Source organism: Hemicordylus capensis, chromosome 1, assembly GCF_027244095.1.
Source record: "Hemicordylus capensis ecotype Gifberg chromosome 1, rHemCap1.1.pri, whole genome shotgun sequence".
Taxonomy (NCBI): Eukaryota; Metazoa; Chordata; class Lepidosauria; order Squamata; family Cordylidae; genus Hemicordylus; species Hemicordylus capensis.
The window spans coordinates 179,459,384-179,482,027 of NC_069657.1; positions in this window are offsets into that span (position 1 = coordinate 179,459,384).

Below are 22,644 nucleotides of genomic sequence, written 5' to 3' on the forward strand. Positions count from 1 at the left end.
TGGCCCAGCCCCAGCTTTAAAGCCACAGAGGCTGAGGGCAGATGGCACACACCTGGAGAAAGAGGTGGGGCAGAAGCCCAAACACAGTCACTGCCCTGCCAAGATGTTCCCTCTTCCCTCTTGTCTGTCTGTCTGTCTGTTTGTTTATTAAAAGATTTAATATATATACTGCCCGATCCACAGACTCAGGGAGTCCACAGACTCTTGTACAAAACAAGAATAGCATCCAAGTTTTTTAAATTATTAAATTATAGAGCAAACACCTGGTGGAAAAGAAATGCCGTCAATAAGGTTTTAAAGGCTGAAAGGGAGAAGGCAGGAAGAATCGGGGTGGGGAGAGACAGTTCCAGAGTGAAGGGTCATTTAGTACTCCCCTCCAGCTATAGAGCTATTCAGACAATACATTGTACGTGCATTCAGGTCTCTGCAGCTTGGATTTTTGCAAAAGTCTTGCACAAGCTGCCTGCATAAGGAAAATAATGGATTCACATGCAGAAAAAGATCTCTGGAGCCCAGCTTTAAGTTAGGAACATAGGAAGCTGCATATACTGAGTCAGACCATTGGTCTATCTAGCTCAGTATTGTCTTCACAGACTGGCAGTGGCTTCTCCAAGGTTGCAGGCAGGAATCTCTCTCAGCCCTATCTTGGAGATGCTGCCAGGGAGGGAACTTGGAACCTTCTGCTCTACCCAGAGTGGCTCCATCCCCTGAGGGGAATATCTTACAATGCTCACACTTCTAGTCTCCCATTCACATGCAACCAGGGTGCACCCTACTTAGCTAAAGGGACAAGTCATGCTAGCTACCACAAGACCAGCTCTCCTCTCCACGTTGCAGTCAAAAACATAAATATTGATTAAGAAGACACATGGAAATCAATTGGGCTTATCATACAAGTGCAATTGTTCGCCATCAGAGTCTTAAGGCTCTCTGTACCAAACTAGTGATATCCATACATTCCAAGGAGGTTTTTCAAGGCTTGTGACCTTAATCCCTAATCTATGCTGGACTGAAATTGTTGGGGGAAATCTGAACTGTATCAGATAAATGCTGTCTTGATATTCTTAAAGAGAAGATATTTTCTGAATGTATCCTAGAGGCAATCATTATCTTTAATAACATAGGACATGACTGAGGCTTTTAACAAAAAGATTGCTGCTGCTTTGAAATGTTTTACTGCTACTCATAATTTTACTCTTAAGAAAAATATATTGTCAGATGAGTAATAAATGCATATTACCAGATCTGAAGATGACGTTTGAGGTTCAAGCCTGGAAGAGAATGACTGAGCAGCTTCACATGACCACCGGCAAATCTGTAAGTGGGGAGAATGAGTGGCATACGTTGGGAACTGAGAGCACCCACTCCTTGTGTGTGACATCCAAACCCGTCCAAGTCCAGATCCCAAGATTCTCCACCCAACATTATCTCAACTTCCACCCAACTTCCGTAACCAAGATTTGAAGTCAGGCAGAGAACGTCAGGAGAATGTCAGATGGGCAGTCTGGGAACTGGACTTGGGCGAGTTCAAATATCATACCACCTGGAAGCACACGCTCTCAGTTCCCCACATACCTGCAGCATATTCCCCACTTACAGACTTGTGACAGCAAGTGAGTGGATGTGTTACAGCCCTTCTCTTCTATTAATTCCAGGAGGTCTGTCTGTCTGTTTGTTTGTTTGTTTGATTGATTATTTCTCTATGTAAACCACTTTGGAAACTTTTGCTGAAAAGCAGTATCTATCTATCTATCTATCTATCTATCTATCTATCTATCTATCTATTCGTGGTAGTGGTGATAGTAGAAGTCCTCACATCCAACATAGCTACGCAGACAAAAAGGGGAAATGTTGTGCTAGGTCATCTAGGAGAATGGAAGAAATAATAATCCTCACCTATTGCAACAAGCCATCAGTTTGTATCTCCTGTAACTTGCTTGACACAGTCAGCTTGCATGGAGAGATCGTTACAAAAGAATTCTGAAAATATTGCTATTGACACACGTGTGCCATGAGCACGTGCCAGGCAGCATTAAGCCCCTTTAAACTGTTAGGGAGCTTGGAGGGGAGATTCATTTATCTACCCCAGCTGCAGCGGAAAGTAAGGAGAGCACTACTAATCAATATCGTCTGGAGACATGGAGTTAAATTTCTAAATAAAGTTGTTGATTAGGAATTCCATCAGGAAAATAGATACGGCCTACATGCCTTGCTGCTAGCGACATACAGAAAGAGGGAAGGGAGAAGAAGGAAGTCTCTCTCTCCAGGTCAGAGAATGAAACCTGAGACTATGACTACATTCAGACATCACACCAAACCAGAGTCAAATGGTTTGTGAACCATCCAGGGACTTTTTTGTATGGGGTGGTATATAAATGCAGATAGATAGATAGATAGATAGATAGATAGATAGATAGATAGATAGATAGATAGATAGATATTGCCAAGGTTGGAACTCAAGCACAACCAAACATGTGAAACAGTGATTACAGGCTGAAAATGACCTCTGGTTTGCCTTGCCAGACTCCAGATTGAACCTTCGCTTATTTCTAAGATTTGCCGCCAAGACCTGAAGTTAGCACGCTGAAGTGTTACGTTTGACACCTGGCACAGCTATAACCGCGGTTTTGCACTGATTTTCAAACTGCAGTCATAGAGGTGGTGGCGCAGATGTGGCTGCTACAAGCCTTTGGCACTTCTTGCTGGCAGCTTCTTGGAGAACCAGCTGGGCCCCTCCCCTCCTGTCATCTATACAGCTACAGAGTTGCCAAGCTATAGGGATGCTGCCACGCTCCATCCAGGACTTGTGATCCTCCTGTCAAGCTGCCCAGCCGCTTGGGGGATCCTCTCATCCCATTCTGTTCCTTGCTCCTCCCACCCTCTCCCAGGAATCCCTGCACCCTCAGGTTTGAATAAGGCGCAACACCGGACTGAGCCCAGGAACTCTGAATGGGTTTAAAGGTCCGTGCCCAACACCTGTGTCTACACTCTCCATGCAAGCAGGTATGCCCTGACCAATGGCCCCCTTATGGCATGGATAGCCAGCCCAAGCAGGGCATCTTCTCCAGGTGGGGAGCAAATATTTAGAGGTGGTGCTCCTGGTTTAAGAGGCTGCCTTCTGGAGATGCCAAGGTCTATTTTTTTTTTCCCACATAAAGGTTGGGGATGGGGGAGAATGTTTTCTCCCTAGGTTTACTCATGAGCAGGGCCAGGCAGCTGGATCAGCATTGCTCCAGTGGAAGAAATTCTTCCTTTGTGATGATAATGATAGGTACAGACCCAGAGGGGGCAGAGAGTGCCAGGCCATGGAGGCTCTATCTACAGCCAGGTTCCTGTGTGGAAGGAAGCTGTGGGGAGGAGTATCCCAGAGACTGCTTTCCTTGTCTTGGGGACAGTGGCCAGGTTTCAGCAAAACTGCCTCCTGCCAGCCCACCCAGCTATGTGGAGGGGATGCAATGGGAACAGTTTAAAAGGCAGCCACCAGCAGGGATTCCCAAGCAGCCAAGTTCTGTTCTTCTCACACAAAGGTTGGGGAAGGGATGGCCCAGCCCCTTGCCCTATTGGGGGTTCTTGCTCCCCAGGCTTATTCATGCTCAAGGCTGGTCACTGGGGTCATTATGGGTAAGCTGAAATCCTTCTTCAAAGATATGGCCACCCAAGAGTACCAGGCCATGGGGACACTACCACACAACTCACAAGAAGGACCATCAGAGGAGAGTGGAGAGAATTGCCAAGCAACTTCAGACATGATGCCTGATGGCAAAACATCCCCATCTCCCAAGTACAACTTCCTCATGAGAGTGTCAGTCCATGGGGGCTCTAAATAGAGCAAGGTTGCTATGTGGAGAGAAGCCATGGGGAAGGGTACCCCAGAGGCTGCTTTCCTTGTTCTGGGGACTGGGTCCAAGCTACCATGGAAACATGCCTCCTGCCAGCCCATCCACTCATGTTGACATGTGACAGTTTTGCCAGTGCCCCAGAATATCCACCTCACTGTTCCGGCGTGGCTAGAGAATGGGGGCTCCCCTTTCCCATGATTCCCCACACCCGCAGATCTGCATACAGCATGATGCCGGACCTGGGTCTTGGACTCTGAATGGGTTTAAAGGTTCGTCCCAGTGTCTCCCACCTCCCCTCCATGTCTGGGCCATGGCAAATGGAGCATCTAGAGGTCCTCTGGGTGAATAGCAATAGCAATAGCACTTACATTTATATACCGCTCTATAGTCGGAGCTCTCTAAGCGGTTTTCAATGATTTAGCATATTGCCCCCAACATTCTGGGTACTCATTTTACCGACCTCGGAAGGATGGAAGGCTGAGTCAACCTTGAGCCCCTGGTCAGGATCGAACTTGTAACCTTCTGGTTACAGGGCGGCAGTTTTACCACTGTGCCACCAGGGGCTCCTGTGCAAGGCTTCGGGGGGGGGGGGAAGCTGCAGAGAGTCTTTTCTATCTTTTATCATTGAGAGCTTGGGGCCCCATGCAAGCGGGGGGCCCTTGGTGCCTTGGTGGGTGCATTGGTGGGTGGGCTGGCTCACCTCGTGAGCTTGCAGTCCTCATAATGAAGGTGCTCTGCAAAAATCGGGGGGGGGGGATACCAAAATACAGTGAGCACAGGCCAAACCTAGGTGATGTCACTCCTTCCTTTCATGTGAGAAAATGCAGTAGAACACAACAAAAATCCCACTTTCTGCAGGAAGCCATATCAATTGTGCAAGATCCTTTGTGCTTGGCAAATAGTCTCTTTTGCTCTTTTTATGTGATCCTTCCCCTTTCATCTTTCTCAGGATCCAGCCAGCATGTTCAACAATAAGATGCAGTGAGATGTTTCCAGTTAGGAGGCTAAATTTGCAACTGGCAATGCAAGGAGTCAGCTTGCTTCTACAAAGATAAAAAACTCTTGCACAGGTCAAGATAGATTTTTTTCCCCCTTTGACCCTAAATATGCAGAAATGAATTAGCCAGACAGCTTTTAAAGCTGCTGGCAGAAGAGAAGTATTAGCTCAATTGTAGGGCAAGCTTTAGAAAGGAAGTTGCTCTTCTTGTTACTGGAAAGTACCCGATTCATTAATAGTTCTATATGTCCCATGATGACGATGAGATGGCCTGAGCTTACAGCTTCTGATCATGTTGGTACTGATGCAGGGAATAAACATGCGTATGCCAACTGTGCTTTCTAAACAGTATCTTGACAGGTACAGTTGGCTTTTTTCAAAAGTACAAACTTGAAAAGTCTCGTAAACACATCCTGCCTCCTCAGCACTCCTGCTCTCGTTTCTTCGACTCACTGAAAACACACACCAACATAAAACACTGTCTGGTGCCTGCAGGAGGTGAGACTTTCTTCAGTTTCTCACTGCCAGACAGGTTGGCAGATGGTTTAATTTTAATTTCAGGGGCTGTAAGGTGTGCGAAAGCAACAGCTAAATCCAGAGCAAGCAGAAAACCGAAAAGAAGGCTCCACAGAACGAGATCAGCAGTCAGGTGCTGCTGAGGTCACCAGTGCCACGCCAGGTCACGGAGTTAAGTACCAAGTGCTCATAATAGCTTCTCTTCCTATAAGTGTCACTTTGCATTTGCCGTACAGAAATGGACAGAGGGCGGTAAAACATGTGAGAGGGAAGTGGGAAGAATGCAGCACGGATTTCAATTGATATACTGCATGATTTTTTTTAAAAAAAATTGACTCCCAAGAAGGAGTATTTGCTTTTTCCTATAAGTAATATTACTCTAAAGGTGTTAATTTCATATTCAAGCTAATACTCTTGGCTTGATCTTTCATGGATAACGGGGGTGAGAAGTAATTTCCCGGAAATCACTGGAACAATAGTCCTAATTAGGCCCTATGGAGATTAAACTTCCTTGCATGTATATGAACACGTTTTACAATGCACCTGGTAACAGAGGCCTGAATACGCACCACATTGCAAGTGTGACGTTACAAGCCTAATGATAAGAGTTTAAAGCATTAATGTTTGTTTTAGAATTTAAAAGGAATGCCAAGAAGTTCCTCATAATTCATCATGGGAGCAAAAGCAAGTTGGAATTCCTGCTCTTTTGTCAGTTTGGTCCAGCAGCTGCTATCTTTGCCTAGCTGGAAAGATGGGTTCCTGTCTGGTGGTAGCTCCTTCTTTCTTTCTGAGAGAGTATGGGACTCAGTAGTACTCCTAAAATCCTCCCCTGCCCTCCTGACTGTTCCCCATGTTGGTGGATGGGAACCTTCTACTGTTCCTCAGAATTCCAAACAAGCACCGACAGACTCGTGTCCATGTGGTACAAATAGTGTATGAGCTTGTAGATGTCTGTGCAAGAACAGCATTGTTATGGGTGTGGAATCCTGGTGAACAACCCAAAACTGGAAACAGGACCAGGGAGGGACAGGGCAGGGAAAGTGACAATTTTGGCAAGACTTTAGATTTCTACACAGCTTCCACTGACCCCTCAGGTTTGTCCCGCAGACTAAGGAAAGATCATAGAACCATAAAGGTTTAGAGTTGGAAGGGACGCTGGGAGTCTTCTAGTCCAACCCCAACCTAGTGTAGGAAACTGTAGAATCCAGAGGAGAGCTGTAGCATGCAAGGACAAGGCAGTGGAGTAGAGTCTGTGGAGTAGAAACCACATTCATGCCTGAATGAAACAGGTATTATTTACAGAGAGGCAAGTGCAGACTGTTTTCAATGCTCTTGCTGCTGGTGGGTTGTTAGCCCCACACCTCTACTACAGGACTGGAATACAGGTAACTAAAGCACCATTCAAACCTGGCCTGGATTAAGGAACGGATTAACCAAAAACACCACACTGTGTCCCCAGCTTCTATTTGTACTTCTATTTGTACTTCCAGCAAAGGAGAGCCCACCACTGCTTAAGGCAGACTATTCCATTGTTGAACAGCTCTTACAGTTAAGAAATTCTTCTTACTGACTAGCCTCAGTGGGCTTCCTTGTAATTTCAGCTCATTGGTTGTAGTCCTGGCCCCAGGAGCTACAGAGCAAGTCTATGCGACAGCCCTTCTAACATATGAAGATGAGATATATGAAGAGGAAAGCTGGTCTTGTAACAGTAAGTATGACTTGTCCCCTTAGCTAAGCAGGGTCTGCCCTCATTGCATATGAATGGGAGACTAGAAGTGTGAGCACTGTAAGAGATTCCCCTCATGGGATGGAGCCGCTCTGGGAAGAGCAGCAGGTTGCAGGTTCCCTCCCCGGCTTCTCCAAGATAGGGCTGAGAGAGATTCCTGCCTGCAACCTGGGAGAAGCCACTGCCAGTCTGTGAAGACAATACTGAGCTAGATAGACCAATGGTCTGATTTAGTATATGGCAGCTTCCTATGTTCATATGTTCCTATGTCTGTCTTATCCTCCCTCCCCAGTCTTCTCTTCTCTTCTCTGGGTTAAACATACCCAGTGTCCTTTCCTGGATATGGAACTTGTTTCCAAGAACTGCGTAAGGAACTGGTTTCGAGACCTGCTCATCTTCTTTGTTACTCTCCTTTCAACCCAATCCAATTTATCAATGTCCTCCTTAATATGCATGGCCCAGAACTGGATACAGTATTTCACATGAGGGCTAACCAGTTCAGATGATTACTTCATGATCTAGACACTATGCCTCTGTTAATGCAACCTAGAATTGCGTTAGCATTTATAGCTGCTGCCTCACACTGCTGGTTAACTTTTCTAAATCTGTATTATTGGTCTGTCCTCTTTCTTCCATGTCTGTATTTTCTTCCTTTTATCTCACTTTGTGTAATGCTTCTATTTTTCCTTCTGCTCGGAAACTTGATGTCCTATTTGATTCTTCTCTTCTCTTCTGCTGCTGAGCCATGAGATACCTTTCAAAGTGGTGATTCCCTTATATTTAGCACAGGGAGAGCAACTGACCATATCCAACCCTGCACAGTCTACTTTATGCTCATTTTTTTAAAATTGTAAGCCTTTGGGGGACAGGGAACCATCTTGTTTAATATTTGTTTTTCTATGTAAATTGCTTTGAGAACTTGGTTGAAAAGCTGTATATAAATATTCATCACAACAGCAACAACTTCAACTTGTTGGCTTTGGCCCAATATTTGAATTTTTCCAGATCCAATGGCTTCTGCCTTCTAAAATGTTAGCTCTCACCCCTAGATTTGTTTAATCTACAAATCTGATAAGCACCCACCCTACTACCTCCTCCAAGTCATTTAAGGGGTATAAGGACAACAGAGGCAGGGCAATGGTTAAGAGCAGGGTTCACTGTAATAGGGATCCCCAAATCTTGCTGATTACCACTCCCACCACCCACAGCCAAAGGCATAGCAGCTAGGGATAATGGGAGTTGTAGTCAACGACATCTGGGACTCCTTGTTACAAGGAACACTGGTTGAGAGATCAAGGACGCAATATAACCAGCTCTCTAGAAAGGAACCCCATGCGGACATGCTCAGAAAGAAAAACATCTTTTCCAGATGAATGACTAGAGAGCCACAGTAGAAGGGCAGTTACATACATAGATGAGAAAGTGGAGAAATAATAGTAGATTAGATCAGTGGTTGAATGTTGTTGTGAAGTATCGTGTTAGGCCTAATACTGCTCTCCCTCTCCAAAGTACCCACAATAAGCAGAGCGCTCTTACTCCTGGACTTACTTCCGGGCCGAAGTCCAGGGCTTCCACACCCCCTGCCCCCCCCCCAATCCTTTTTCGTCTGTCCCGGGTGCTGTGGTCACATTAAAAATACTGTGGGTGTGGCCATGGGGGGCCTCCAAAAGCCTTTAGGTCCAGGCTCCAAAATTACCTAGGTGCACAGCACCTCTGACAATAAGGTTTAACCATCAGTCCACCAAGGACTGTATCATTTTAGAACACAGGTAAGGTACCGCACTTTGAATTATGTCCCTGTGAGAGGTTGCCTAAATGGAAATTTGATGTATGAGGGAGAAGGCCTCTTTCCCCTGATTTCCATGAGCAGGGGAGCTTTTATATGGGAGAGCATACAAGCAAGTAGTACGGTCTGGAAAAACTGTACCATCTGTTTCTTTCTTGACATTTGGATCAGCTGTCAATGCTGGAACAATCCAGCTGTTAAGATAAACGTTGTTTGACATACATCTGTAGCAACCAATGAACGGAATTATATTAATATGCTTAGATGTGAACACCTTCCGGCTGCTTACAAGCCTGCATGCAGCACAGGTCAAACACAGCCACACTGTAATTAGATTAGATTCCAAACTAGGACAACATTCAGAAATGTATATTTATGGGCAAGCCTTTGTACAATCAGAATAAGAATCTCTTTAGGCTTAGCTCAGACATTTTCATTAGTCTGATAGGGTGGGGGAAGCCTACAGATATTCAGCTATTTTATTTTTTGTTGAACTCCCCATTTTTGAGGGAAAGGATTACTTGCTAGTTTTGTGATAAATGTAATATAAGATGAGTGACTGGATGATGGAGGGGTGCTTTTTTGTTAGTTTGATGTGTACCTCAGGTGTGCATCTTTGCTTTATCTCTCTATATAATTCTCCTAGGTGTGCCTTGGAATGTGTGTCCCAGCGCCCAGCTGATTGGCTGGGCGGCGGACGCGCCTGATTGGTTGAGGCGCACCCAGGAGGATTGGTTGCCATGGTGGCGGCGGACCTGGCCATGGAGGCCAGAGGTGGCAGCAGGCCTGACCCAGACATGGAGGCAAGGCCCAGGAGGGGGAAAAGAAAGGGGGGGCAGAAGTGGCGGTGGGGAGGAGAGGCGGCTGGGCCCGGAAGCAGAGACTGGGGTAGAAGGTGGGGGGGAAGAGGTAACCACCGGCCCCAAAGAGCACACAGATGCTCTGTGCGGGGTTGGCTAGTTGAAATATAATCCTCTAAGGTGTGAAAAAGGCAGTGTAAGAAAACTAATGAATTAACCAGCTCACACTCCACTGAAGACTATGTTAAATTCGTCCAAGGGGCAGTAGGGTCAGGATTGCAACTTGGCACAAGTCACTTAATAACTTATAAGGGAATTAGATACATTCATGAAGAATAGGAAGCTACTCTCACGAGTGTCCAAAACCAGGCTAAGGGAGCCCAGCCCGGTTTTGCAAGCTCGTGAGAACCACCGGGATCATGGCTGATCCTGGTGGCCAAACGGCGGCAAACCTGCCTATGTAGCCTCCTCGTGAAACCAAGTTAAAGGAGCAAGTACTCTCTTACCCTCATTTATTTGATCATGTGTTGGCCGTGGCTGCGGCCACAGCAGGCACACTCGGGGGGGGGAGGGCTCATGTGAAGAGCTTCACTATCTATCAAGGGCTATTAGTCATAATTACTCATTACTATATACAGAGGCAGTATTTGTCTAAATACCAGTTACTACAGGACATGAGAGAGCCGGGTAAATGCTTCTCTGAGGAAGGGCAGGATGCCTCGTTGTCTTAAGGAGGCTATCATTAGACCATATTGAAAAAACCTACATTAGACCCCTCAGAGTTAGGCTACTATAGGTCTTTCTCTAATCTCCCATGGTTGGGCAAGGTGATTGAGAAGCTGGTGGCCTCTCAGGTCCAGACAATCCTGGAGGAAACTAATTATCTAAACCCATTTCAGACTGGGATTTGAGTGGGCTATGAGGTTGAGGCTGCCTTGGTTGATCTGATGGATGATATCCAATTAGAGGGAGTGTGTTTCTGCTGATCCGTTTGGCTCTCTTGGCGGCTTTTGATACCATTGACCATGGGATCCTTCTGGGTTTCCTGAGAGAGGCAGGGTTAGGTGGCACTGTTTTACAGTAGTTCCATTCCTACCTCTTGGGCAGATTCTAGATGGTGTCACTTGGGGACTGTTGCTCTGCAAAGTTAGAGTTACTGTAGGGAGGTCCACAAGGCTCCATACTGTCCTCAGTGCTCTTTAACATCTACATAAAACCGTTGGGAAAGATCATCAGGAGATTTGGTTCAGGGTGTTATCAATATGCCGATGGCACTCAAATCTATTTCTCCCTATCAGCTTCATCAGGAAATGGCATAACTTCCCTAAATGCCTGCCTGAAGGCAGTAATGGGCTGGATGAGGGATAACAAACTGAAGTTAAATCAAATTAACATGGAGGTACTGATTGTAGGAGGTCAAAACCTGAGAGATGGTTTAGATCTGCCTGTTACAGTGTTCCTGGATCCAAAACTCTCTGGTTTCTTAGGCTGAGGAAGTGGCCATGAGCAGTTTTTTATCTTTGGCTGATATGTCAGCTATGCCATTTCTAGAGGGAAATGACCTTAAAACAGTAATACCTATGCTGGTAACTTCCAGCCTTGACTACTGTAATGCAAACTACATGGGGCAGCTTTTGTACATAGTCCAGAAACTATAAGAACAGCCCTGCTGGATCAGGTCCAAGACCTATCTAGTCTAGCCTCCTGCTTCACACAATGGCCCCTCTGGGAAGCCCACAAGCAAGAGGTGAGAGCACTTCAACTGGTACAGAATGTGGCAGCCAGGCTGGCCTCTGAAGGGACCATAAAACATTGGTTTTTAAAGTATTGCACTGGCTGATGATGTGTTTCCAAGCGGAATACAAAGTACTGATTATTATCTATAAAGCCCTTAATGCCTTAGGTCCATGGTACTTAAAAGAGCACCTCCTTTGTCATGACCCTGCCACCTATTAAGATCATCTGGGGAGGTTGGGTTACGGTTGCCACCATCTTGTCTGGAGGCAACTCAGTGCCTTCTCTATAGCTGCCCTGGGGCTTTGGAATGCACTCCCTGTCAAAATAAGAGCTTCTCCGATTGCTTTTAATAGGACTCTTAAGATACACCTGGTTCCCAGGCTTTTGATTAAAACTAATTTTAAACTGTTTGTTTTACTCTGTGAAATTGTTTTAATAGTTCTGTGAATTGTTTTTAATTGTTTTTATTTTGTGAAAGTGTTTTTTTAAATTCTCCACTTCCATTTGCTCCAGTCCTGGGTAGCCTAACTTTGCTACCTGGCTTTTTACCATGGTAGAATGAATCAATGGTTCATTCCGCTTTGGCAGATGATCATGTGTGCAATCACCACCGGGTAGCTGGGCTTTTCCCTGGCCTGCTGCCATTTTGGGCAGCGAGCCAGGGGAAAGAATGGCTGCACAGAGTGGAGTGGCCGCTCCGCTGTTCATGCAGGGGCTCTCTGGGATGGGGAAGAACTTCCTCCTCCTCATCTCAGCTTGGGACTCTGCTGCAGCGCCACTCACATGGGCATTCAGTGCAGCAGAGCCCAAGACAGCCACCACTTGTCTAGGGGGAAAGCAGACAAGTTCCTGCCTTCCTCCAGCCCTCCGCAGGAAAAGTTGTGAGAATGAAACATTAAAACATTAACAAACTGAATTAACCAGCAGCCATTAAACCACAGCGTAAAATGAGATCCTCAAGTTCTCTGGCCATATGCCTGGATAAAAAGGGCAGTTTTCAATCATTTCTGGAACACCAGAAGGGAAGACTCAAATTTAATCTCCTCTGGCATAGAGTTGCTCAGTCCAGGGGTAATCAGAAGTAGGCCTACCACACATGCACAGTAACTGACCCTCTGCTAGCATCAGCACACAGAACAGGGCCCTCCCAGCAGATCTTGTCTGGTTAGTAGACTGACATGTAGGCTTGTGCATTTTGATTCGGGTACAAAACATTTTGTGCCCAAAAATGGCAATTTCAGAGGTTTTGTAACCAAAACAAAATCAAGAATTAAAAAACAGAGATTTTTGTTTCCAAATCGAAATGACTGTGTTTCGGACATAATGCTTTGTTCTTCAGAAAAGCATTGCAATTCAAATTGACTTCTCTGACTCTCTCCACTCCAGCTGAGGCACTGAGTGATTAGCAGAAGATAAGATATGCAAAAACTGTTGAGCATGAATAGTTTAGTTAAGTGTTGTATTCAGTGTGATTGAAATGCAACCTGACCTTGCAAAGGGATTTGGAAGACAGCATTTTGAGACAGAAATACCCAAATATCTTTGGGAGCTCAATGCAATTCCAAAGCTCTTGCTAAAAGCCATGGTATAAATTGTGTGGAGAAGCTTTTCGAGAAGCTGGTTAGGAAAGTTCTGAAATTACACAGGTTTTTCTTTCCAAAGGTTTAGAAAGAATCTCTTGACTTGTTCAGGGCTCTTTTGAAGAGCTATTTTGTTTTTCTTCTGATTTTTATGAGTTATAGCAGTATCTAAGTTTTGATGCCCAAGTTGAGCAGTCTAATGTAATTTAGGCCACAACGTAATTTGGTGGGACATGATGTCTAAGCCAGGGGTTCACAACTTTTGCCATTGCAGGGACATGTCATCCACATGGGACTACAGGAGACAAAAGGAGGGGGGTGGGGAACACACCTGTCAATCTGTTGACATCCCCAGGAATCTTAGTTGTTTCTCTCTTTCTTGTAACCATGATCCATGGTTTTGCACTTTCTTAAATGCAGTGATGATAAATCTCAACAATTCTGAACAGTAGGCTGATTTGTTTGGGCCACGGCTCACGCCAGTTCAGTTAAATGAACATTTGAAGCTGTTCCATAGTACCGAGGCAGTTTTATTTTATTTTATTTACATTTTATATCCCGCTCTTCCTCCAAGGAGCCCAGAGCAGTGTACTACATACTTAGGTTTCTCCTCACAACAACCCTGTGAAGTAGGTTAGGCTGAGAGAAGTGAATGGCCCAGAATCACCCAGCTAGTATCATTGCTGAATGGGGATTTGAACTCGGGTCTCCCCGGTCCTAGTCCAGCACTCTAACTACTACACCACGCTGGCTCATTGGTCATTCTCTTCACTCTTTCAACTTGTTTATGTGGGGCTGCAGGGGCAAAACAGTGGGTTGGGTGGCAGTGCCCCAAAGGTGCACCCAGATTACAAATAGGGCAAAGGGCTGACTTCTTAGGAATTTTTGAGGTTTACGCATCTTTAAGATTTTTCCCCATAGGGAATAATGGAGGTTTCAGCAGCCCCATAACTCCACCTGAGGGCACTGGGATGGCCTGAAGCGAGTGTTGGTGAAGTGCACAGAGGGTACCAACCAACCCCCTGGATTGCTAACCCATTGGGGTACTGGGCTTTGTTGTTTCTGAGGTGTTGAGTTTAGATTCTCTGGTAGCAAATGAGATTTTTTAATGAAAAACCATGAATCCACTCTCATATGCTACCAGAGAATCTACTCTCAGAACACCTCTAGAACAAAACCCTGTACTTCATGGGTTGGCAACCCATGTGGGTGGTTGGCACCCTATGTGCACTACACCGCCACTTGCTCTGGGCCACCCCAGTGCCCCTCAAGTGGAGTTATGGGACTGCAGAAACCTCCATTATACCCTCCAAGGAAAATATGAAAGTCACGTAACTTCATTAATTCTTTAAAAACCAGCCCTTTGCCAAATTCTTCTGAAAAAATTGTGGTAGCTTCCTTGCACCAACTGGGCACTACCACCAACCACACTCCACTCTGGGCCACCCTTTCCCCCCACCCTGCGTGAAGCCATACTTTTCCTGAAACCAACATCATACCCTATGGAGAAAATCTGAAAGACGTGCAAACTTCAAAAATTAACCAAAAATCAGCAGTTTGCCTAATTCCTTTGAAATTTTTGTGGGAGCTTCCATTCATTGGGCACTATAACCCCCACCCACTCTTTTGACCACATGGCCCATTTTTTAATCTGAATTAATTCGGACTTGGATTAATTTGGATACAAAACAAAACTGGGGTGATTTGGAAGGCTTAAGTTCGGACAAAATACAAAATGGGGTTGATTCGGATTTGGTACAAATCGAAACAGAAAAAATACAAAATGCACAACCCTACTGACATGGGAGAAAGCAGACCTTCAAGTAATGAGAGCCAACCTGCAAAGCACTTTAAAGGAAATAGCCATCTTCTGGAAACAAATTAACATGCAGTGCAAGTCTTTCAGGACTTGTATAATGTTCAGGACTGGTATTATGCTCATTCAGAAATGCACTGAAGTAACAGAAGTAAAGGTATTTCCACACAGGCAAAATCTGAAGTTGTGCACTGACAGTGCACTAATGCCCAGCCAAACTACAAAGAGCAGACCAACATGGTGGTTTGTGGATCTAAAGAACAGGCCTGTATGATGGCTCATGTATTTCTCTGCCGCTGCTGCACAGTGTTCAGAGCAGTCATGTCATTACACTACCCACCCACCACACAATTACTGCTTTAAGCAAGAATGAAAAGTTCAAATACAGGAGAAGGCCCGATTCCTACATTCATTATCTCATCAGTTTCACACTGGGAGTCTTACTTAAGGATGGACACTAATGAAGTGACAGCTGGCAGTACCATGTCAAGGAGTCTGTTCTCTTGAACCTTTTTCTTTTGATGTGGTTGTTACCACAACACTGGAGTGCATTCTGAAAATATATTTGTCATAGCAAATCATGTTATTATGACTTTATTTCATCATGCCTAGCCTGGGGCATTGGTCATAAACTAGCTGAAATCCAAATCCTCGGACTTCAGTGAGTTTTTTGGAGCTTGGACACCAAGCTGCTTACATTTCCAGAACTCATGGAGAATGTTCTGTCTGTTCTCAGTATAAGGACATGCCTTTTCTTAATCTATGTATAGAGGCAAACTTATTAAAAATTAAAAGCCCTTGCCTTAAACTCAATTATTAGTTGCAAATCTACTTTTCCACTCTATATTCAAACTGTGATCAAATGAAGATCCCAGCCTCCAGGTTCTGTCTGTAATTTTATTAGGTATTCTTAGGCAACCCATCTTTTCTTCTTCTAATAATTTCTAAGCAATAACTTTTGTAATCTTCCTAGGTACATTATTGTCATAATATATATTGTGGACTAATTGCATTCTATTGGCCAAATTGTATCTAGCAATACAGGGTTTTTTTAAAAAAAAATTAATTCCCATTGAGTTATTTTTAATACCTTAGGGCTCTATTAACAGGAATAATAATTGGCTCTCTCTGCCCCTGTATGCAGGAGTCACCAGGCATTCAAAAATAATTTGATCCATCCAAGTGTGTTGCTGAACAACTACATGGATGAAAAAGGAAGACATGCATTATTTGGTGGTGTGTGCTAGTGTCTGTGGTGTGGGTAGTTACCAATATGTTTGCAAGGCGGGCTTCTTGGATGGACATTGGCCTGGTTCACAAAATCATTTGGATTCAGGTTTAATGTGGGTTACCAACATTAATATGATTGTGTGAACTCACACGAAGGTGGATAATAGCTGGAGATGAATCTGAAATTCCCATGTAGGTGTGGGTTCACACAATCATGCTGATGTCAGTAACCCACATTAAACATAGATTCAAATGATTGTGTGAACCAGGCCAGTATTTCTTGTAAATAACATTTTCCTATGAGAGTTCAATCTAAAAAAATTCACTGCTTAATGTTTTGCATCACTATATATAACATGCACAATGGACTGATGTACACAGTTGTTCTGTAGAAGCAGGAAGAGCTCACTGGCAGAACACATGCTTTGCCTATAGAAGGTCTCAGATTCAATCCAAGACATATCCAGATAAAACTGGTGAAGTCCCCTATCAGAAATGTTGGTGCCAGTCAGAATATTAAGCTAGATGGACCAATGGTCTGACTTAGAATGAGGCAGCTTCATATATTCACTGGTCATACGCTGATAGTGAGATTTTGTCCTCTTAAAAATAAAATTGACTTTACTCCTTGATCTCAGAATTCTGTGAGTCATTTAAGAAGGCTTGTTTTACACCTAAGAATGCCTCTGCGTGGCAGCTGTCCAAGCGATAATGGATTTGTGTTTGTACTCGTTCATTGTGAGACAACTGGCCTCCATTGCATGGCATTTCTTTAAGGTGACCAGGTGCACATCATCAAAAAAAAGACATAACCTCAAAAGAGGGCACGATTTTGTGTGCATATTTTAACTTATATATATAGATGCAAATTTAGAATTATATTACATATTTTGAACAATTTGTTCAAAATAAAGTCATACTACCCAATGACCTACAGATACCAAATGTTGTGTACACAATCCTGCCCCTGAAATTAGCTGAATGAACTATTTTTTACACCAGAACACACCTGGTGAAAGGTCTGATTTTAAAAAATAACTAAGGAAAAAAGTTCTTAATATCATACTTCCTAATTACCTTTAAATAATTTTGATTTATTTATTTATTAGAAGACATTCAGACTATAATCAATATTTAACTGTTATTGTTCTCAACAGATTTTTAACTCTATGTAATCAGATCAATAATTTCAAAACGCCATCATACCATGAGAAGATCTTTCTCAGATTCACATTTATTATGATGCATGTAAGGGACAGAGCCAGCCAACTCATGTGGGAGGAATTATCGCTGAGTCACCCCTCCTTGTTACCTAGCAAGCTGACTGTGTTTAAAAATTATTTAAAAGAGAAGAAGAATCTCTGGTAGATTGTCTCGCTGCCACCAAGCGCTCCTTGGTTAACAGCATTACCTGTGACGGGAATAGGAACGCTAAAACTTCGCATCCCTTCTTTACTTTTCTAGCAGACAAATATAAAAATGTGGTGCCACTAATATATGCTTAAGTGGAGAATAGCCAGCTTAGCACTTCTGGTTGAGGCAGTGTGAACTAGAGGTCTCCTCTCTCCCAGATTTATTATGATGCAAATATATAAATATATGGTAATCATTCAACAAAATGAAAATTGTTTAGTCCTACAAATTTCAAAGTGTTCTTTTACTTTCCTTTTGCGAGCACATTTATTAAAAGATCTATGACACATCAGGTGGCTCTTGAATACCAGTTTTGCCCAATTTAGTTATTGCATGTGGTAGTTTTGGTTATGTGCCATTTTCTACCAGCACGCCCACTAAATTGGTATACGGCTTAAATACCCACTCTCCCCACTTCTCAACTGGTGTGTGGGGAAATTTAAAGAAACAGCACAAGACATGCAGGAAACAATTATACCTCTCCACACTTTTCAGCTGATGCATGGAGAGGTTACAATTTTTATAGCCAGGCTGCTCCATCAACTCTCGCTATGAGAGTGATTGTTTCACTAAAGAATCTAACCCCATTTTTGTACTAGGTCAAGCATTCCAATATTGTGATTTCCACAGATATTAGAGGGACTCCTGGATTTCATTTCTTGAACTTGAGGGTAATCTACTCAAAATGACTTTGCCCAGTCAGGGAGGCTTTCCACATGAGCAGTGTGGCGAGCCTGCAGTGCTTGTGTGGGGAGAATGGGCTTAGCCCACACGACTACCAGCTCCATCACAGAGCCTGTAGGGGCTGTGGGACAAGCCCCCCAGAGTCCCAGGATGCCCCCCATGAGTGCACAGGGCACCCTAGGGAGACCCCCATGACCAGGGGGGCTTGTTTTAACCCCTGCTAACTGAGCAAAGAGACACCTTTTAAAGTGGTGATTCTCTTCTATTTAGCAGGGGGAGAGCAACTGGCCCTATCCAACCCCAGCACGGCATCCCTCCAGTGGCTGTTGCTGGTGTCTGCCTTATGTTTCTTTTTAGACGGTGAGCCCTTTGGAGACAGGGGGTTCATCTTCATTTATGTATTATTTATTTTTCTGTGTAAACAGCTTTGAGAACTTTGACTGAAGAGCGGTGTATAAATATTTGTAGTAGTAATCGTAGTTTTAGCCTCCCGGTGGGGGTTTCCTCACAAGTCACAGTGGCGCAGAGCTGCACCGTGGCGACTCATGATGACCAAAATGAGGTAGCAGAGCATTCACTCTATTAACCTCATTTAAAGGGAGGGATACTTTGGTGGGCTAGCTCCAGAGAACCACTGGGCTCACCCACAAGCCCAATGGTTCTCACAATGGGGGGAAACTGGGTTGGGCTCCTTTAGCCCTGTTTTTCCCCATCATGAGAACAGCCTCAATGACAGGCCTTACCTACTAGTAATTACTATAATTTACACGGAAATACAATACAAATCACCCTAGTCTTGCTCACAATGACCTCGTAACCTGTCAACAGCATCTTACAATGCATTCCTGCTAAACAGGCTAAATAGGCTCCTTTTCATGTAGCAGCTTTTAAAAATAATCAGCAGGGGAAGAGCAACTGTTCTTGTTGGGCTCAGCATAGCACCCCTTGCTGTGGTTGTCTCATTTGAGCTTTGGTAACTCTTGTTGTTCTTGCTGCTGCTGCTGCTGCTAAGCAATATACACATATTCTAAGCAAGTTAATCACAGTGAATGGGATCCAAAGATTCAGCTAGTTCAGCCAAGAAATTTTGGACTTGCTCTGCTCTGCACCTCCTTTGAAAGCACTTCATTCAAGAAGAAGGATGTTTCAATCCTAAAAACCTAACCTTTCCTTTCCTGTCCTGTTCTTTTCCTTCTGCTAAGGCTCTGGAAATAAAAATACAGAAAACAATTCCTTTGGGCATATACAAGACCTTTTCTTACCACCAAGCTACCTTCCAACTACTATGCTCCCTGGGGACCTTTTGTAACCCAAAAGGATACCATGATACCATGGCCGATGGTATCAAAAGCTGCTGATAGATCCAAAACTATCAGCAGAGTCACATTCCCTCTGTCAATACCTAACTGGAGATCATCCATCAGGCCAACCAAGGCAGTCTCAACCCCATATCCCACTCGAAAGCCAGTTTGAATTGGGTCTAGGTAATCAGTTTCTTTCAGCACTGTCTGGAGCTGAGAGACTACCACCCTCTCACAGTCAACTTGCCCAACCATGGTTGAACAGAGATGGGCCTATTGTTGCCTAATTCTGTGGGGTCCAATGTAGTTTTTTTCAAGTATGGTCTAATGATAGCCTCCTTAAGACAAGGAGGCATCCTGCCTGCCTCAGAGAAGCATTTGTGATGTTTACCAGACACTCTCTGACAATCTGATTGTTAGATAAAATAAGCCAAGTTGGGCAAGGATCAAGAGAGCAGGTGGTAGGAAGCAGAGACAGAAACAGCTTGTACATATCCTTGGGAGTCACTATATCATATTTCCCAAACTTCTTTGGTTTCTAAACAAAAGAGCACTTCAGCAAGTATACCAAGGTATAATATAATATAGTTTTTAGCTGGTAACAACCAAGTAGCCACTGTTGCTGAGCAGCCACTGAGGGGGGAGGAGAACCTGCTATTCTCCCCTGTAGTACTGCAAGACAATGGCATGAGGGTTGCACTGTACAGGCTGATGTGGTAGCAAGCATGACTTGTCACCTTAGCAAGCAGGGTCCATTCTCGTTGCATTTGAAAGGGAGACTAGAAGTGTGAGCACTGTATGAGATTCCCCTTTGCGGATACAGCCACCCTGGGAAGAGCAGAAGGTTCCAAGTTCCCTCCCTTGCAGCATCTCCAAGATAGGGCTGAGAGAGATTGCTGCTTGCAACCTTGGAGAAGCCGCTGCCAGTCTGTGAAGACAATACTGAAATAAATAGACCAATGGTCTGACTCAGTATACGGCAGCTTCCTGTGTAACAGTGCAGGCACAGGCCATTATGTTAGATGCCCATCCTGGGCACTGCTGTGTAGATATTGTGCACTTGTCTAGTGCTTATCTAGCAGTGCCCCTGTCTCCATTGCTCCTGATAAGGGCACTGAGTCCCCCCAGCTGCTGGTTAGTTGTAGTACCCACGTACTTCCTAACAAATTACTTGCTCCTTTGTTTAGGAGCCAAGGTTAATGTATAGTAATCCAAACAGCTGCCACGGCGAGGCCACTTACAAGTAAAGTGTAGTGGTTCGAGCAGTGGATTCAGACTGGAGAGACCCAGATTCAAATCTTCCCTCAGCCATTAAACTGTCTAGGTGACTCTGGGCCAGTCACTTATCTCTCAGCCTAACTTACTTCACAGGGTTGTTGTGAGTATAAACATAACCATATACATACACTGCTCTAGGCTCTTTGGAGGAAGAGTGGGATGTCAACATAATAAATAAATAAATAAAGTATGGGTTTCTTTTCAATCCATGCTTTTTATTCATGACCACAATGAATGTGAGAGTAATGATGACGCTGAGCATGTGGCATGCATTGGTACTACCTTTATCACAGCTATAAACTCATACAGTAAACTGAAATCAATGTATATGATAGAATTTGGAATTCTAGGAATTCTTTGTATGCAATTTATGTTTTTAATGACCTAGGGTCAAACTAAGCTGTTGTCTCAGCAAGCATGTGACCCCAGCCCAATATTTCTTGTAATAAATGAGAACTCTGAGTTAGATCTCCCTGTGCTGGATGGGGTTACGCTCCCCCGGAAGAAGCAGGTACAGACCTTGGGAGTACTCCTGGACCCACGCTTCACCCTGGCATCTCAGGTGGAGGCTCTGGCCAGGAGTGCTTTCTATCCACTTTGGCGGATTTGAAAGCTGTGTCCATTCCTTGAAGAGGGTGACCTCAAAACAGCGGTGCACCAGCTGGTAACCTCTAGGCTTGACTACTGCAATGCACTCTATGTGGGGCTGTCTTTATACGTAGTTCAGGAACTTTGGTTAGTTCAAAATGTGGCAGCCAGATTGGTCACTGGGGAAACTCGGAGAGACCATATTATGCCTGTTTTGAAACAACTGCACTGGTTGCTGATATGTTTCCGGGCAAAATACAAAGTGCTGGTTATCTATATATTTAATTATCCTAAACGTACCCGTCGCTAATCCCATGCGTGGCAGCTCTCATGAGAGCAGCTGCCTGGGAGATAGCGACAGGGATCGGAGACAATGGTGGCAGCCAGAGGAGGCGGCGGCAGGCCAGCCTGGCCCTGGCCCGACCACCGGTCAGCCGGAGGAGGCGTTATCAGGCTGGCCTGGCTGCCAATTGGCCAGAAGAGGCAGCTGTGGGCCGGCCTGGCTGCTGGTCAGGAGGAGATGGTGGTGGGCCAGGAAGAGGCTGGAGGTGGCGGTGGGCTGGCCTGACCCTGGCCCTGGCCCTGGCCAGCCCGCCAGGAGAAGGGGGTAGGATGAGGTGGCGGGCTGGCTTTCTGTCCGGCCCACAAGCAATAAAGCGTGGGTTGGAGGGGAGGAAGCAGGCCAGCCAGCTGGCCCGTCAGAAAGTGTGGGGAGTGGGGCGAGAAGCGGGGGGGGGAGCAGCTGGCCAGAAAGCTGAGCAGGGGGGGGGAACAGCGGCTGTGGCTGGGCCAGTCGGAAGCGTAGATGCTTTGTGCCCGGCCCAGCTAGTTACCTTTAAAGCCCTGAATAGCTTGGTCTGGGTTACCTTAGAGAGTGCTTTCTTCAGTATGATCCCCCTGCACGTTAAGGTCATCTGAGGAAGTCCATGTCCAGTTACCACCGGTACATCTGGTGGCAACTCAGAGGCAGGCCTTCTCTGTAGCTGCTCCTGGACTGTGGAATGCACTCCCTGCAGAAATCTGCAATTTGAACTTCAAATTCCAGGGTTTTTAAATTGTTGTAAAGGGTTTTTAATGTTGTAACCTGGTTTTTCAGGGTTTTTAAACTGTTCTGATTGTTTCAATTATGGTTTTATGGTGTTTTATAATCTCTGTTTTAATTGTTAATTGATTTTAATTGCTCTGTTTTAATTGTAAACCGCCATGAGCCATTTTGGAAGGGCGGTATAGAAACTGAATAAACAAACAAACAAATAAAACTTTGGAAGAGGCACATAGAGGAGTGGATCAGCAGGCAGGAAAGAGTCAGCCCAACCTGGCTTTGGGGCCTGGTTAGGAAGAAGAACTATTAAA